The sequence below is a fragment of the Pristiophorus japonicus genome, chromosome 24 (genome assembly GCF_044704955.1).
Source record: "Pristiophorus japonicus isolate sPriJap1 chromosome 24, sPriJap1.hap1, whole genome shotgun sequence".
Lineage (NCBI taxonomy): Eukaryota > Metazoa > Chordata > Chondrichthyes > Pristiophoridae > Pristiophorus > Pristiophorus japonicus.
In genome coordinates, this window is record NC_092000.1 from 31,531,261 (window position 1) to 31,551,490 (window position 20,230).

General features: G+C 43.0%; 1 protein-coding gene across 1 annotated transcript in view; it reads right to left on the reverse strand.

Moving 5' to 3' along the window:
• Positions 1-20,230, reverse strand: part of LOC139237996 (rho GTPase-activating protein SYDE1-like) — a 116,117-nt gene that overhangs the window by 39,025 nt on the left and 56,862 nt on the right. The gene's annotated exons all lie outside the window — the stretch shown is intronic.

The following is a 20,230-nucleotide window of genomic DNA, read 5'->3' on the forward strand; positions in this document are numbered from 1 at the left end:
AAATTTGCTCTCAGATGCGCGAGATGCTGAGAAAGTAGAGTTTATTGTCTATCCCCGATTGTCCTGAGGGGCATAGCAACAAGGAGAAGGCCATTCAGCCCCTCGAGCCTGCCGCCTCCCCCCCCATTCAATTAGATCATGGCTGATCTGAACCTCATCTCCATTTAGCCACCTTTGCTCCATTTCCCTCGATACCCTGATCCAACAGGAACTGAGCGATCCCAGTCTTGGATCTCCAGTCTTTGGGGAGGGGGGAAAGAGAGTTCCAGATTTCCGCTATCCTTTTTGAGCCAAAGTGCTTCCTGCTTTCACTGCTGAACGGACTGGCTCTAATGTTATTATTTCCTCCTTGTTCTTCATTACCCCCCACCAGAGGAAATAATTTCTCCATATCTACCCCATCGAATCCGTCAAACATCTGAAACACCTGGATCAGATCACCACTTAATATTCTAAGCCGTGGCTCAGTGGGCAGCACTCTCGCCTCCGAGTCAGAGGGTCATGGGCTCAAGACCCACTCCAGAGATGTCAGCACATAATCTAGGCTGACGTTCCCAGTGCAGTGCTGAGGGAGCGGGGCACTGTCGGAGGTGCCGCCTTTCGGATGAGACGTCAAGCCGAGGCCTTTCACGCTGGAGTCTGCCAGCCAGCAGAGAGACAAGACTTTCGTGCAGCGAGTGGGTGGGTGAATGAGAAAGAAGGTCCCAGTAGCAACAGAAAAACCCAGGAGGACCGTCAATCACCCTGCCCAGAGACCTTGCATCAACGCACTGAGGGTAGAAATGGGCAGGCTGAATGTTTAACCCACACCACTTCCAGGAACCATTCTCGACACTGCTACTGTCTAAAGCAGATTGGAGATATTCCTGGACCCAGTTTATCTCTCTGCTGTATTTACATGTGGTCACATTCCCAGAACAGAATGTGCTCTGCTGACAGTCACGTTTCCAGTCAGCGAACAGGGGAGCTGCATCCAATTATACATCTTCTCCTGTTTATGTTGAATTTGGTGCTCGTTGCACAATCTGATGCCAACGCTGGGGTAAGGACTTGTCCAACCACAGCTTTGCTTCCAACATTCACATATCACCAGCACCCGCCCTCAGTCACAGGACAGCACAGGTCGGAGGCAGGGTAGTGCACCCCCCACCACCCCACCCCCCCACCCTCCTCTGCCCAAACCCACCGGACATTTAGTCAAGGATTATTAGGAGCGGGCAGGGAAGTGGAGCTGAGGCAGAGATCAGATCAGCCATGATCTTATTGAATGGCGGAGTAGGCTTGAGGGGCCAAATGGCCGATTCCTGCTCCTATTTCTTAGGCTCTTATTTCCATTCCCCACATCGCCCATCCTTCCCGCCTCTGACAGAGATTGACGCGAGACGCACACTTGCCAGCGCACTCGACGAGGGCCAGTGAGATTCTCCATCGCCGCAGCTTCTGCACTTGGGCCCGGCTGGGCTGAGAATTCACATTAAAAGATTGGCAGGCACGGGTGATGGATGGCCGGCTAGAAACAGCACAAGTCCTGAAGGATTTGCAACAGATGTATGACTCGGGGAGCTGCCAGACCATGCCATCATTTGCTCCAGTCGGTTTGCACATGGAACAAAGAAACCACAGACCTGCTGAACACCTCATCTCTGCACCAGGCATCCTGCCACAACTCAGTGTCAACGCAGCACGGATCAGCACTGCAAGATCCCACCTATCACACTCGATCCAGGAAGAGATTTCAGCCTGAAACAATACTCACTCTCTGGGGATCACCCCTAAATATACTCTGGGGATTACCCCTATAAAAACTCTGGGATCGCCCCTATAAACACTCTGGGGTCGTCCCTATAAACACTCTGGGGTCGTCCCTATAAACACCCCGATAAATACTCTAGGAATACTCCTATAAATACTTTAGGAATACTCCTATAAATACTCTGGGATCACCCAGATAAATACCCCTTTAAACATTCTGGGATTACCCCTGTACACACTCCCTGGGGATTACTGATATAATCACTATACACACTATCTGGGGATTACCCCTATAATCACGATACACACTATCTGGGGATTACCCCTATAATCACGATACACACTCCCTGGGGATTACCCCTATAATCACTATACACACTATCTGGGAATTACCCCGAAAATCACTATACACATTATCTGGGGATTACCTCTATAATCACTATACAAACTCACTGGGAATTAACCCTATAATCACTACACACAATCCCTGGGGATTACCCTTATAATCACGATGCACACTCCCTGGGGATTACCCCTATAATCACTATATACACTCCCTGGGGATTACCCCTATAATCACTATACACACTCCCTGGGGATTACCCCTATAATCACAATACATACTATCTGGGGATTACCCCTATAATCACTATACACACTATTTGGGGATTACCCCTATAATCACTATACACACTATCTGGGGATTACCCCTATAATGACTATATACACTATCTGGGGATTACCTCTATAATCACCATACACACGATCAGGGGATTACCCCTATAATCACTATACACTATTTGGGGATTACCCCTATAATCACTATACACACTCCCTGGGGATTACCCCTATAATCACTATACACACTATTTGGGGATTACCCCTATAAAACTATACTCACTCCCTGGGGATTACCCCTATAATCACGATACACACTATTTGGGGATTACCCCTATAAAACTATACACACTATCTGGGGATTACCCCTATAATCATAATATACACTGTCTGGGGATTACCCCTATAATCACTATACAAACTCCCTCTGGATTACCCCTATAATCACTATACAAACTCTCTGGGGATTACCCCTATAATCACAATACATACTCCCTGGGAATTACCCCTATAATCACTATACACTATTTGGGGATTACCCCCATAATAACTATACACACTCCCTGGGGATTACCCCTATAATCACTATACACACTATCTGGGGATTACCCCTATAATCACTATACACACTCCCTGGGGATTACCCCTATAATCACTATACACACTATCTGGGGATTACCCCTATAATCACGATACACACTATCTGGGGATTACCCCTATAATCACAATACACACTCCCTGGGGATTACCCCTATAATCACTATACATACTCCCTGGGGATTACCCCGATAATCACTATAAACACTATCTGGGGATTATCCCTATAATCACTATTCACACTATTTGGGGATTACCCCTATAATCACTATACACACTCCCTGGGGATTACCCCTATAATCACTATACATACTCCCTGCGGATTACCCCTATAATCACTATACACACTATCTGGGGATTATCCCTATAATCACGATACACACTATCTGGGGATTACCCCTATAATCACTATACACACTCCCTGGGGATTACCCCTATAATCACTATACACTATTTGGGGATTACCCCTATAATCACTATACACACTCCCTGGGGATTACCACTATAATCACGATACACACTATTTGGGGATTACCCCTATAACACTATACACACTCCCTGGGGATTACCCCTATTATCACTATACACACTCCCTGGGGATTACCCCTATAATCATAATACACACTATCTGGGGATTACCCCTATAATCACTATACACACTCCCTGGGGATTACCACTATAATCACAATACATACTCCCTGGGGATTTCCCCTATAATCACTATACACACTATCTGGGAATTACCCCTATAATCACTACACACACTATCTGGGGATTACCCCTATAATCACTATAAACACTCTTTGGGGATTACCCCTATAATCACTATACACACTATTTGGGGATTACCCCTATAATCACTATACACACTATCTGGTGATTACCCCTATAATGACTATATACACTATCTGGGGATTACCTCTATAATCACCATACACACGATCAGGGGATTACCCCTATAATCACTATACACACTTCCTGGGGATTACCCGTATAATCACTATACACTATTTGGGGATTACCCCTATAATCACTATACACACTCCCTGGGGATTACCCCTATAATCACTATACACACTATTTGGGGATTACCCCTATAAAACTATACTCACTCCCTGGGGATTACCCCTATAATCACGATACACACTATTTGGGGATTACCCCTATAAAACTATACACACTATCTGGGGATTACCCCTATGATCATAATATACACTATCTGGGGATTACCCCTATAATCACTATACAAACTCCCTGGGGATTACCCCTATAATCACTATACAAACTCCCTGGGGATTACCCCTATAATCACAATACATACTCCCTGGGAATTACCCCTATAATCACTATACACTATTTGGGGATTACCCCTATAATCACTATACACACTCCCTGGGGATTACCCCTATAATCACTATACACACTATCTGGGGATTACCCCTATAATCACTATACACACTCCCTGGGGATTACCCCTATAATCACTATACACACTATCTGGGGATTACCCCTATAATCACGATACACACTATCTGGGGATTACCCCTATAATCACAATACACACTCCCTGGGGATTACCCCTATAATCACTATACATACTCCCTGGGGATTACCCCTATAATCACTATAAACACTATCTGGGGATTATCCCTATAATCACTATTCACACTATTTGGGGATTACCCCTATAATCACTATACACACTCCCTGGGGATTACCCCTATAATCACTATACATACTCCCTGCGGATTACCCCTATAATCACTATACACACTATCTGGGGATTATCCCTATAATCACGATACACACTATCTGGGGATTACCCCTATAATCACTATACACACTCCCTGGGGATTACCCCTATAATCACTATACACTATTTGGGGATTACCCCTATAATCACAAAACACACTCCCTGGGGATTACCCCTATAATCACGATACACACTATTTGGGGATTACCCCTATAACACTATACACACTCCCTGGGGATTACCCCTATTATCACTATACACACTCCCTGGGGATTACCCCTATAATCATAATACACACTATCTGGGGATTACCCCTATAATCACGAAACACACTCCCTGGGGATTACCACTATAATCACAATACATACTCCCTGGGGATTTCCCCTATAATCACTATACACACTATCTGGGAATTACCCAATCACTATACACACTATCTGGGGATTACCCCTATAATCACGATACACACTATCTGGGGATTACCCCTATAATCACTATGCACACTCCCTGGGGATTACCCCTATAATCACTATACATACTCCCTGGGGATTACCCCTATAATCACTATACACACTATCTGGGGATTATCCCTATAATCACGATACACACTATCTGGGGATTACCCCTATAATCACTATACACACTCCCTGGGGATTAACCCTATAATCACTATTCACACTATCTGGGGATTACCCCTATAATCGCTATACACACTATCTGGGGATTACCCCTATAATCACTATACACACTCCCTGGGGATTACCCCTATAATCACAATACATACTACCTGAGGATTACCTCGATAATCACTATAGACACGATCTGGGGATTACCCCGAAATCACTATACACACTTCCTGGGGATTACCCCTATAATCACAATACACACTCCCTGGGGATTACCACTATAATCACTATACACACTATCTGGGGATTACCCCTCTAATCACAATACACACTATTTGGGGATTACCCCTATAATCACTATACACACTATCTGGGGATTACCCCTATAATCACTATAAACACTCCCTGGGGATTACCCCTATAATCACGATACACACTATTTGGTGATTACCCCGATAATCACTATACATACTCCCTGGGGATTACCCCTATAATCACTATACACACTATCTGGGGATTACCCCTATAATCACTATACACACTCCCTGGGGATTACCCCTATAATCACTGTACATACTCCCTGGGGATTACCCCTATAATCACTACACACTCTCTGGGGATTACCCCTATAATCACTATACAAACGATCTGGGGATTACCCCTATAATCACTATACACACTCCCTGGGGATTACCCCTATAATCACGAAACATACTCCCTGGGGATTACACCTAAAATCACTATACACACTGTCTGGGGATTACCCCTATAATCACTAGACATACTCCCTGGGGATTACCCCTGTAATCACCATACACACTATCTGCGGATTACCCCTATAATCACTATACACACTCCCTGGGGATTACCCCTATAATCACTATACATACTCCCTGGGGATTACCCCTAAAATCACTATACACACTATCTGGGGACTACCCCTATAATCACTATACATACTCCCTGGGGATTACCCCTATAATCACCATACACACTATCTGCGGATTACCCCTATAATCACTATACACTCTATCTGGGGATTACCCCTATAATCACTATACATACTCCCTGGGGATTACCCCTATAATCACTATACACACTATCTGGGGATTACCCCTATAATCACTATACACACTCCCTGGGGATTACCCCTATAATCAGCATACACACTATCTGGGGATTACCCCTATAATCACTATACACACTACCTAGGGATTACCCCTATAATCACTATACACACTATATGGGGATTACCCCTATAATCACTATACACACACCCTGGGGATTACCCCTATAATAACTATAAACACTCCCTGGGGATTACCCCTATAATCACTACACACACTATCTGGGGATTACCCCTCTAATCACAATACACACTATCTGGGGATTACCCCGATAATCACTATACACACTCCCTGGGGATTACCTCTATAATCACTATACACACTCCCTGGGGTTACCACTATAATCATAATACATACTCCCTGGGGGTTTCCCCTATAATCACTATACACACTATCTGGGGATTATCCCTATAATCACTACACACACTATCTAGGAATTACCCCTATAATCACTATACACACTATCTGGGGATTACCCCTATAATCACTATATACACTCCCTGGGGATTACCCGTATAATCACTGTACATACTCCTTGGGGATTACCCCCATAATCACTATACACACTACCTGGGGATTACCCCTATAATCACGATACACACTATCTAGAGATTACCCCTATAATCACTATACACACTCCCTGGGGTTTACCCCTATAATCACTATACATACTCCCTGGGGATTACCCCTATAATCACTATACACATTATCTGGGGATTATCCCTATAATCACGATACACACTATCTGGGGATTACCCCTATAATCACTATGCACACTCCCTGGGGATTACCCCTATAATCACTGTACATACTCCCTGGGGATTACCCCTATAATCACTATACACACTATCTGGGGATTACCCCTATAATCACGATACACACTATCTGGGGATTACCCCTATAATCACTATGCACACTCCCTGGGGATTACCCCTATAATCACTATACACACTCCCTGGGGATTACCCCTATAATCACAATACATACTACCTGAGGATTACCTCGATAATCACTATACACACGATCTGGGGATTACCCCGAAATCACTATACACACTTCCTGGGGATTACCCCTATAATCACAATACACACTCCCTGGGGATTACCACTATAATCACTATACACACTATCTGGGGATTACCCCTATAATCACTATACACACTATCTGGGGATTACCACTATAAAGACTATACACACTATCTGGGGATTACCTCGATAATCACTATACACACTTCCTGGGGATTACCCCTGTAATCACTATACACACTATTTGGGGATTACCCCTATAATCACTATACATACTCCCTGGGGATTACCCCTATAATCACTATACACACTATCTGGGGATTACCCCTATAATCGCTATACACACTCCCTGGGGATTACCCCTATAATCAGCATACACACTATCTGGGGATTACCCCTATAATCACTATACACACTACCTAGGGATTACCCCTATAATCACTATACACACTATATGGGGATTACCCCTATAATCACTATACACACACCCTGGGGATTACCCCTATAATAACTATAAACACTCCCTGGGGTTACCCCTATAATCACTACACACACTATCTGGGGATTACCCCTATAATCACCATACACACTATTTGGGGATTACCCCTATAATCACAATACACACTATCTGGGGATTACCCCGATAATCACTATACACACTCCCTGGGGATTACCTCTATAATCACTATACACACTCCCTGGGGTTACCACTATAATCATAATACATACTCCCTGGGGATTTCCCCTATAATCACTATACACACTATCTGGGGATTATCCCTATAATCACTATACACACTATCTAGGAATTACCCCTATAATCACTATACACACTATCTGGGGATTACCCCTATAATCACTATATACACTCCCTGGGGATTACCCGTATAATCACTGTACATACTCCTTGGGGATTACCCCTATAATCACTATACACACTACCTGGGGATTACCCCTATAATCACGATACACACTATCTGGAGATTACCCCTATAATCACTATACACACTCCCTGGGGTTTACCCCTATAATCACTATACATACTCCCTGGGGATTACCCCTATAATCACTATACACATTATCTGGGGATTATCCCTATAATCACGATACACACTATCTGGGGATTACCCCTATAATCACTATACACACTCCCTGGGGATTACCCCTATAATCACTATACATACTCCCTGGGGATTACCCCTATAATCACTATACACACTATCTGGGGATTATCCCTATAATCACTATACACACTATCTGGGGATTACCCCTATAATCACTATTCACACTATTTGGGGATTACCCCTATAATCACTATACACACTCCCTGGGGATTACCCCTATAATCACTATACACATTATATGGGGATTAACCCTATAATCACGATACACACTATCTGGGGATTACCCCTTCAATCACTATACACACTCCCTGGGGATTACCCCAATAATCACTATACACACTCCCTGGGGATTACCCCTATAATCACTATACACATTATATGGGGATTATCCCTATAATCACGATACACACTATCTGGGGATTACCCCTACAATCACTATACACACTCCCTGGGGATTACACCAATAATCACTATACACACTCCCTGGGGATTACCCCTATAATCACCATACACACTATTTGGGGATTACCCCTATAATCACAATACACACGATCTGGGGATTACCCCGATAAATCACTATACACACTCCCTGGGGTTACCACTATAATCATAATACATACTCCCTGGGGATTTCCCCTATAATCACTATACACACTATCTGGGAATTACCCCTATAATCACTATACACACTATCTGGGGATTACCCCTATAATCACTATACACACTCCCTGGGGATTACCCGTATAATCACTGTACATACTCCTTGGGGATTACCCCTATAATCACTATACACACTACCTGGGGATTACCCCTATAATCACGATACACACTATCTGGAGATTACCCCTATAATCACTATACACACTCCCTGGGGATTACCCCTATAATCACTATACATACTCCCTGGGGATTACCCCTATAATCACTATACACATTATCTGGGGATTATCCCTATAATCACGATACACACTATCTGGGGATTATCCCTATAATCACGATACACACTATCTGGGGATTACCCCTATAATCACTATACACACTATCTGGGGATTACCCCTATAATCACTATACACATTATCTGGGGATTATCCCTATAATCACGATAAACACTATCTGGGGATTACCCCTATAATCACTTTACACACTCCCTGGGGATTACCCCTATAATCACTATACATACTCCCTGGGGATTACCCCTATAATCACTATACACACTATCTGGGGATTATCCCTATAATCACGATACACACTATCTGGGGATTATCCCTATAATCACGATACACACTATCTGGGGATTACCCCTATAATCACTATACACACTATCTGGGGATTACCACTATAAAGACTATACACACTATCTGGGGATTACCTCGTATTATCACTATACACACTTCCTGGGGATTACCCCTATAATCGCTATACACACTTCCTGGGGATTACCCCTATAATCACTATACACACTATTTGGGGATTACCCCTATAATCACTATACACACTCCCTGGGGATTACCCCTATAATCACTATACACACTTCCTGGGGATTACCCCTATAATCACTATACACACTATTTGGGGATTACCCCTATAATCACTGTACATACTCCCTGGGGATTACCCCTATAATCACGATACACACTATCTGGGGATTACCCCTATAATCACTATCCACACTATCTGGGGATAACCCATATTATCACTATTCACACTATTTGGGGATTACCCCTATAATCACTATACACACTCCCTGGGGATTACCCCTTTAATCACGATACATACTCCCTGGGGATTACCCCTATAATCACTATACACACTATCTGGGGATTATCCCTATAATCACGATACACATTATCTGGGGATTATCCCGATAATCACGATACACACTATCTGGGGATTACCCCTATAATCACTATACACACTCCCTGGGGATTACCCCAATAATCACTATACACACTCCCTGGGGATTACCCCTATAATCACTATACACACTTCCTGGGGATTACCCCTATAATCACTATACACACTATTTGGGGATTACCCCTATAATCACTATACACACTTCCTGGGGATTACCCCAATAATCACTATACACACTCCCTGGGGATTACCCCTATAATCACTACACACACTATCTGGGGATTACCCCTATAATCACTATACATACTCCCTGGGGATTACCCCTATAATCACTATACAGACGATCTGGGGATTACCCCTATAATCAGTATACACACTTCCTGGGGATTACCCCGATAACACTATACACACTCCCTGGGGATTACCCCTATAATCACGATACACACTCCCTGGGGATTACCCCTATAATCAAAATACACACGATCTGGGGATTACCCCTATAATCACTATACACACTCCCTGGGGATTACCACTATAATCACAATACATACTCCCTGGGGATTTCCCCTATAATCACTATACACACTATCTAGGAATTACCCCTATAATCACTATACACACTATCTGGGGATTACCCCTATAATCACTATACACACTCCCTGGGGATTACCCCTATAATCACTGTACATACTCCTTGGGGATTACCCCTATAATCACCATACACACTACCTGGGGATTACCCCTATAATCACGATACACATTATCTGGGGATTACCCCTATAATCACTATACACACTCCCTGGGGATTACCCCTATAATCACTATACATACTCCCTGGGGATTACCCCTATAATCACTATACATACTATCTGGGGATTATCCCTATAATCACGATACACACTATCTGGGGATTACCCCTATAATCACTATACACACTATCTGGGGATTACCCCGAAAATCACTACTCACACTATTTGCGGATTACTCCTATAATCACTATACACACTCCCTGGGGATTACCCCTATAATCACTATACACACTCCCTGGGGATTACCACTATAATCACTATACACATTATCTGGGGATTATCCCTATAATCACGATACACACTATTTGGGGATTACCCCTATAATCACGATACACACTATCTGGGCATTACCCCTATAATCACTATACACACTCCCTGGGGATTACCCCTATAATCACGAGACAAACTCCCTGGGGATTACGCCTATAATTACTATACACACTCCCTGGGGATTAACCCTATAATCACTATACACACTTCCTGGGGATTACCCCTATAATCACTATACACACTATTTGGGGATTACCCCTATAATCACTATACACACTCCCTGGGGATTACCCCTATAATCACTATACATACTCCCTGGGGATTACCCCTATAATCACAATACACATTATCTGGGGATTATCCCTATAATCACGATACACACTATCTGGGGATTACCCCTATAATCACTATACACACTCCCTGGGGATGACCCCTATAATCACGATACATACTCCCTGGGGATTACCCCTATAATCACTATACACACTATCTGGGGATTATCCCTATAATCACGATACACACTATCTGGGGATTACCCCTATAATCACTATACACACTATCTGGGGATTACCCCTATAATCACTATTCACACTATTTGGGGATTACCCCTATAATCACTGGACACACTCCCTGGGGAATACCCCTATAATCACTACACATACTCCCTGGTGATTACCCCTATAATCACTATACACATTATCTGGGGATTATCCCTATAATCACCATACACATTATCTGGGGATTATCCCTATAATCACGATACACACTATCTGGGGATTACCCCTATAATCACTATACACACTCCCTGGGGATTACCCCTATAATCACGATACACACTTCCTGGGGATTACCCCTATAACCATAATACACACTATCTGGGGATTACCCCTATAATCACTATACACACTCCCTGGGGATTACCCCTATGATCACTATACACACTCCCTGGGGATTACCACAAAAATCACAATACATACTCCCTGGGGATTTCCCCTATAATCACGATACACACTATCTAGGAATTACCCCTATAATCACTATACACACTATCTGGGGATTATCCCGATAATCACGATACACACTATCTGGGGATTACCCCTGTAATCACTGTGCACACTATCTGGGGATTACCCCTATAATCACTATTCACACTATTTGGGGATTACCCCTATAATCACTATACACACTATCTGGGGATTACCCCGATAATCACTATACATACTCCCTGGGGATTTCCCCTATAATCACTATACACACTATCTGGGGATTACCCCTATAATCACCATACATACTCCCTGGGGATTACCCCTATAATCACTATACATACTATCTGGGGATTACCCCTATAATCACTATACACACTCCCTGGGGATTACCCTATAATCACATATACATACTCCCTGGGGATTACCCCTATAATCACAATACATACTACCTGGGGATTACCCCGATAATCACGATATACACTCCCTGGTGATTACCCCTATAATCACTATACATACTCCCTGGGGATTTCCCCTATAATCACTATACACACTATCTGGGGATTACCCCTATAATCACTATACACACTCCCTGGGGATTTCCCCTATAATCACTATACACACTATCTGGGGATTACCCCTATAATCACTATACATACTCCCTGGGGATTACCCCTATAATCACTATACACACTATTTGGGGATTACCCCTATAATCACCATACACACTCCCTGGGGATTACTCCTATAATCAGTGTACACACTATCTGGGGATTACCGCTATAATCACTATACACACTCGCTGGGGATTGCCCCTATAATCACTATAAACACTTCCTGGGGATTACCCCTATAATCACTACACACACTATTTGGGGATTGCCCCTATAATCACTATACACACTCCCTGGGGATTACCCCTATAATCACTATACACACTATTTGGTGATTACCCCTATAATCACTATACACACTATCTGGGGATTACCCCAATAATCACTATACACACTCCCTGGGGATTACCCCTATAATCACTATACACATTATCTGGGGATTACCCCTATAATCACTATACACACTCCCTGGGGATTACCCCTATAATCACTATACACACTCCCTGGGGATTACCCCTATAATCACTATACATACTCCCTGGGGATTACCCCTATAATCACTATACACACTATCTGGGGATTATCCCTATAATCACGATACACACTATCTGGGGATGACCCCTATAATCACTATACACACTCCCTGGGGATTACTCCTATAATCACTATACATACTCCCTGGGGATTACCCCTATAATCACAATACACATTATCTGGGGATTATCCCTATAATCACGATACACACTCCCTGGGGATTACCACTATAATCATAATACACACTATCTGGGGATTACCCCTATAATCACTATACATACTCCCTGGGGATTACCCCTATAATCACTATACACACTATCTGGGGATTGCCCCTATAATCACTATACACACTCCCTGGGGATTACCCCTATAATCACATATACATACTCCCTGGGGATTACCCCTATAATCACAATACATACTAACTGGGGATTACCCCGATAATCACTATACACACTATCTGGGGATTACCCCGATAATCACGATATACACTCCCTGGTGATTACCCCTATAATCACTATACATACTCCCTGGGGATTTCCCCTATAATCACTATACACACTATCTGGGGATTACCCCTATAATCACTATACACACTATCTGGGGATTGCCCCTATAATCACTATACACACTCCCTGGGGATTACCCCTATAATCACATATACATACTCCCTGGGGATTACCCCTATAATCACAATACATACTACCTGGGGATTACCCCGATAATCACTATACACACTATCTGGGGATTACCCCGATAATCACGATATACACTCCCTGGTGATTACCCCTATAATCACTATACATACTCCCTGGGGATTTCCCCTATAATCACTATACACACTATCTGGGGATTACCCCTATAATCACTATACACACTCCCTGGGGTTTACCCCTAAAATCACTATACACACTCCCTGGGGATTTCCCCTATAATCACTATACACTCTATCTGGGGATTACCCCTATAATCACTATACATACTCCCTGGGGATTACCCCTATAATCACTATACACACTATTTGGGGATTACCCCTACAATCACTATACACACTCCCTGGAGATTACTCCGATAATCACGATACACACTATTTGGGGATTACCCCTATAATCACCATACACACTCCCTGGGGATTACTCCTATAATCAGTGTACACACTATCTGGGGATTACCGCTATAATCACTTTACACACTCGCTGGGGATTACCCCTATAATCACTGTACACACTATCTGGGGATTACCGCTATAATCACTATACACACTCGCTGGGGATTACCCCTATAATCACTGTACACACTATCTGGGGATTACCGCTATAATCACTATACACACTCGCTGGGGATTGCCCCTATAATCACTATAAACACTTCCTGGGGATTACCCCTATAATCACTATACACACTATCTGGGGATTACCCCTATAATCACTATACACACTCCCTGGGGATTACCCCTATTCTCACGATACACACTATCTGGGGATTACACCTATAATCACTATACACACTATCTGGGGATTACCCCTATAATCACTCTACACACTCCCTGGGGATTACCCCTAAAATCACTGTACATACTCCCGGGGATAACCCCTATAATCACTGTACACACTATCTGGGGATTACTCCTATTATCACTATACATAATCCCTGGGGATTACCCCTATAATCACTATACACACTATCTGGGGATTACCCCTATAATCACTGCACATACTCCCTGGGGATTACCCCTATAATCACCATACACACTATCTGGGGATTACCCCAATAATCACTATACACACTCCCTGGGGATTAACCCTATAATCACTATACACACTATTTGGGGATTACCCCTATAATCACTATACACACACCCTGGGGATTACCCCTATAATAACTATACACACTCCCTGGGGATTACCCCTATAATCACTATACACACTATTTGGGGATTACCCTATAATCACTATACACACTCCCTGGGGAATACCCCTATAATCACTATACACACTATCTGGGGATTACCCCTATAATCACTATACACACTATTTGGGGTTACCCCTATAATCACTATACACACTATCTGGGGATTACCCCTATAATCACTAGACACACGATCTGGGGATTACCCCTATAATCACCATACACACTATTTGGGGATTACCCCTATAATCACTGTACATACTCCCTGGGGATTACCCCTATAATCACTACACACTATCTGGGGATTACCCCTATAATCACTATACACACTATCTGGGGACTACCCCTATAATCACTATACATACTCCCTGGGGATTACCCCTATAATCACCATACGCACTATCTGCAGATTACCCCTATAATCACTATACACTCTATCTGGGGATTACCCCTATAATCAATATACACACTATCTGGGGATTACCCCTATAATCACCATACACACTATCTGGGGATTACCCCTATAATCACTGTACATACTCCTTGGAGATTACCCCTATAATCACTATACACACTACCTGGGGATTACCTATAATCACGATACACACTATCTGGGGATTACCCCTATAATCACTATACACACTCCCTGGGGATTACCCCTATAATCACTATACATACTCCCTGGGGATTACCCCTATAATCACTATACACACTATCTGGGGATTATCCCTATAATCACGATACACACTATCTGGGGATTACCCCTATAATCACTATACATACTCCCTGCGGATTACCCCTATAATCACTATACATATTATCTGGGGATTATCCCTACAATCACGATACACACTATCTGGGGATTACCCCTATAATCACTATACACAGTTCCTGGGGATTACCCCTGTAATCACTATATACACTATTTGGGGATTACCCCTACAATCACGATACACGCTGCCTGGAGATTACCCCTATAATCACTATACACACTATTTGGGGATTACCCCTATAATCACGATACACACTATCTGGGGATTACCCCTATAATCACTATACATATTATCTGGGGATTATCCCTATAATCACGATACACACTATCTGGGGATTACCCCTATAATCACTATACACACTCCCTGGGGATTACCCCTATAATCACTATTCACACTATTTGGGGATTAACCCTATAATCACTATACACACTCCCTGGGGATTACCCCTATAATCACAATACATACTACCTGGGGATTACCCCGATAATCACTACACACACTATCTGGGGATTACTCCTATAATCACAATACATACTACCTGGGGATTACCCCGATAATCACTATACACACTATCTGGGGATTACCCCGATAATCACGATATACACTCCCTGGGGATTACCCCTATAATCACTATACATACTCGCTGGGGATTTCCCCTATAATCACTACACACACTATTTGGGGATTACCCCTATAATCACCATACACACTCCCTGGGGATTACTCCTATAATCAGTGTACACACTATCTGGGGATTACCCCTATAATCACTATACACACTCGCTGGGGATTACCCCTATAATCACTGTACACACTATCTGGGGATTACCGCTATAATCACTATACACACTCGCTGGGGATTGCCCCTATAATCACTATAAACACTTCCTGGGGATTACCCCGATAATCACTACACACACTATTTGGGGATTGCCCCTATAATCACTATACACACTCCCTGGGGATTACCCCTATAATCACTATACACACTATTTGGTGATTACCCCTATAATCACTATACACACTATCTGGGGATTACCCCTATAATCACTATACACACTCCCTGGGGATTACCCCTATTCTCACTATACACACTATCTGGGGATTACCCCTATAATCACTATACACACTATCTGGGGATTACCCCTATAATCACTCTACACACTCCCTGGGGATTACCCCTAAAATCACTGTACATACTCCCGGGGATAACCCCTATAATCACTGTACACACTATCTGGGGATTACTCCTATTATCACTATACATACTCCCTGGGGATTACCCCTATAATCACTATACACACTCCCTGGGGATTACCCCTATAATCACTGCACATACTCCCTGGGAATTACCCCTATAATCACCATACACACTATCTGGGGATTACCCCTATAATCACTATACACACTCCCTGGGGATTAACCCTATAATCACTATACACACTATTTGGGGATTACCCCTATAATCACTATACACACACCCTGGGGATTACCCCTATAATAACTATACACACTCCCTGGGGATTACCCCTATAATCACTATACACACTATTTGGGGATTACCCCTATAATCACTATACACACTCCCTGGGGAATACCCCTATAATCACTATACACACTATCTGGGGATTACCCCTATAATCACTATACACACTATTTGGGGTTACCCCTATAATCACTATACACACGATCTGGGGATTACCCCTATAATCAGTAGACACACGATCTGGGGATTACCCCTATAATCACCATACACACTATTTGGGGATTACCCCTATAATCACTGTACATACTCCCTGGGGATTACCCCTATAATCACTACACACTATCTGGGGATTACCCCTATAATCACTATACACACTATCTGGGGACTACCCCTATAATCACTATACATACTCCCTGGGGATTACCCCTATAATCACTGTACACACTATCTGGGGATTATCCCTATAATCACGATACACACTATCTGGGGATTACCCCTATAATCACTATACACAGTTCCTGGGGATTACCCCTGTAATCACTATATACACTATTTGGGGATTATCCCTACAATCACGATACACGCTGCCTGGAGATTACCCCTATAATCACTATACACACTATTTGGGGATTACCCCTATAATCACGATACACACTATCTGGGGATTACCCCGATAATCACTATACATATTATCTGGGGATTATCCCTATAATCACGATACACACTATCTGGGGATTACCCCTATAATCACTATACACACTCCCTGGGGATTACCCCTATAATCACTATTCACACTATTTGGGGATTAACCCTATAATCACTATACACACTCCCTGGGGATTACCCCTATAATCACAATACATACTACCTGGGGATTACCCCGATAATCACTACACACACTATCTGGGGATTACTCCTATAATCACAATACATACTACCTGGGGATTACCCCGATAATCACTATACACACTATCTGGGGATTACCCCGATAATCACGATATACACTCCCTGGGGATTACCCCTATAATCACTATACATACTCGCTGGGGATTTCCCCTATAATCACTACACACACTATCTGGGGATTCCCCCTATAATCACTATACACACTCCCTGGGGATTACACCAATAATCACTGTACACACTCCCTCGGGATTACCCCTATAATCACTATACACACTATCTGGAGATTACCCCTATAATCACTATACACACTCCCTGGGGATTACCCCTAAAATCACTGTACATACTCCCGGGGATAACCCCTATAATCACTATACACACTATCTGGGGATTACTCCTATTATCACTATACACACGATCTGGCGATTACCCCTATAATCACGATACACACTCCCTGGGGATTACCCCTATAATCACTATACATACTCCCTGGGGATTACCCCTATAATCACTATACAGTCTATCTGGGGATTACCCCTATAATCACTATACATACTCCCTGGGGATTACCCCTATAATCACTATACACACTATCTGGGGATTACCCCTATAATCGCTATACACACTCCCTGGGGATTACCCCTATAATCACCATACACACTATCTGGGGATTACCCCTATAATCACTATACACACTCCCTGGGGATTACCCCTATAATCACTATACACACTATTTGGGGATTACCCCTATAATCACTATACACACACCCTGGGGATTACCCCTATAATAACTATACACACTCCCTGGGGATTACCCCTATAATCACTATACACACTATTTGGGGATTACCCCTTTCATCACTATACACACTCCCTGGGGAATACCCCTATAATCACTATACACACTATCTGGGGATTACCCCTATAATCACTATACACACTATTTGGGGTTACCCCTATAATCACTATACACACTATCTGGGGATTACCCCTATAATCACTAGACACACGATCTGGGGATTACCCCTATAATCACCATACACACTATTTGGGGACTACCCCTATAATCACTATACATACTCCCTGGGGATTACCCCTATAATCACCATACGCACTATCTGCAGATTACCCCTATAATCACTATACACACTCCCTGGGGATTACCCCTATAATCACTGTACATACTCCTTGGGGATTACCCCTATAATCACGACACACACTACCTGGGGATTACCCCTATAATCACGATACACACTATCTGGGGATTATCCCTATAATCACTGTACACAGTTCCTGGGGATTACCCCTGTAATCACTATATACACTATTTGGGGATTACCCCTACAATCACGATACACACTCCGTGGAGATTACCCCTATAATCACTATACACACTTCCTGGGGATTACCCCTATAATCACGATACACACTATCTGGGGATTACCCCTATAATCACTATACATTACTCCGTGGG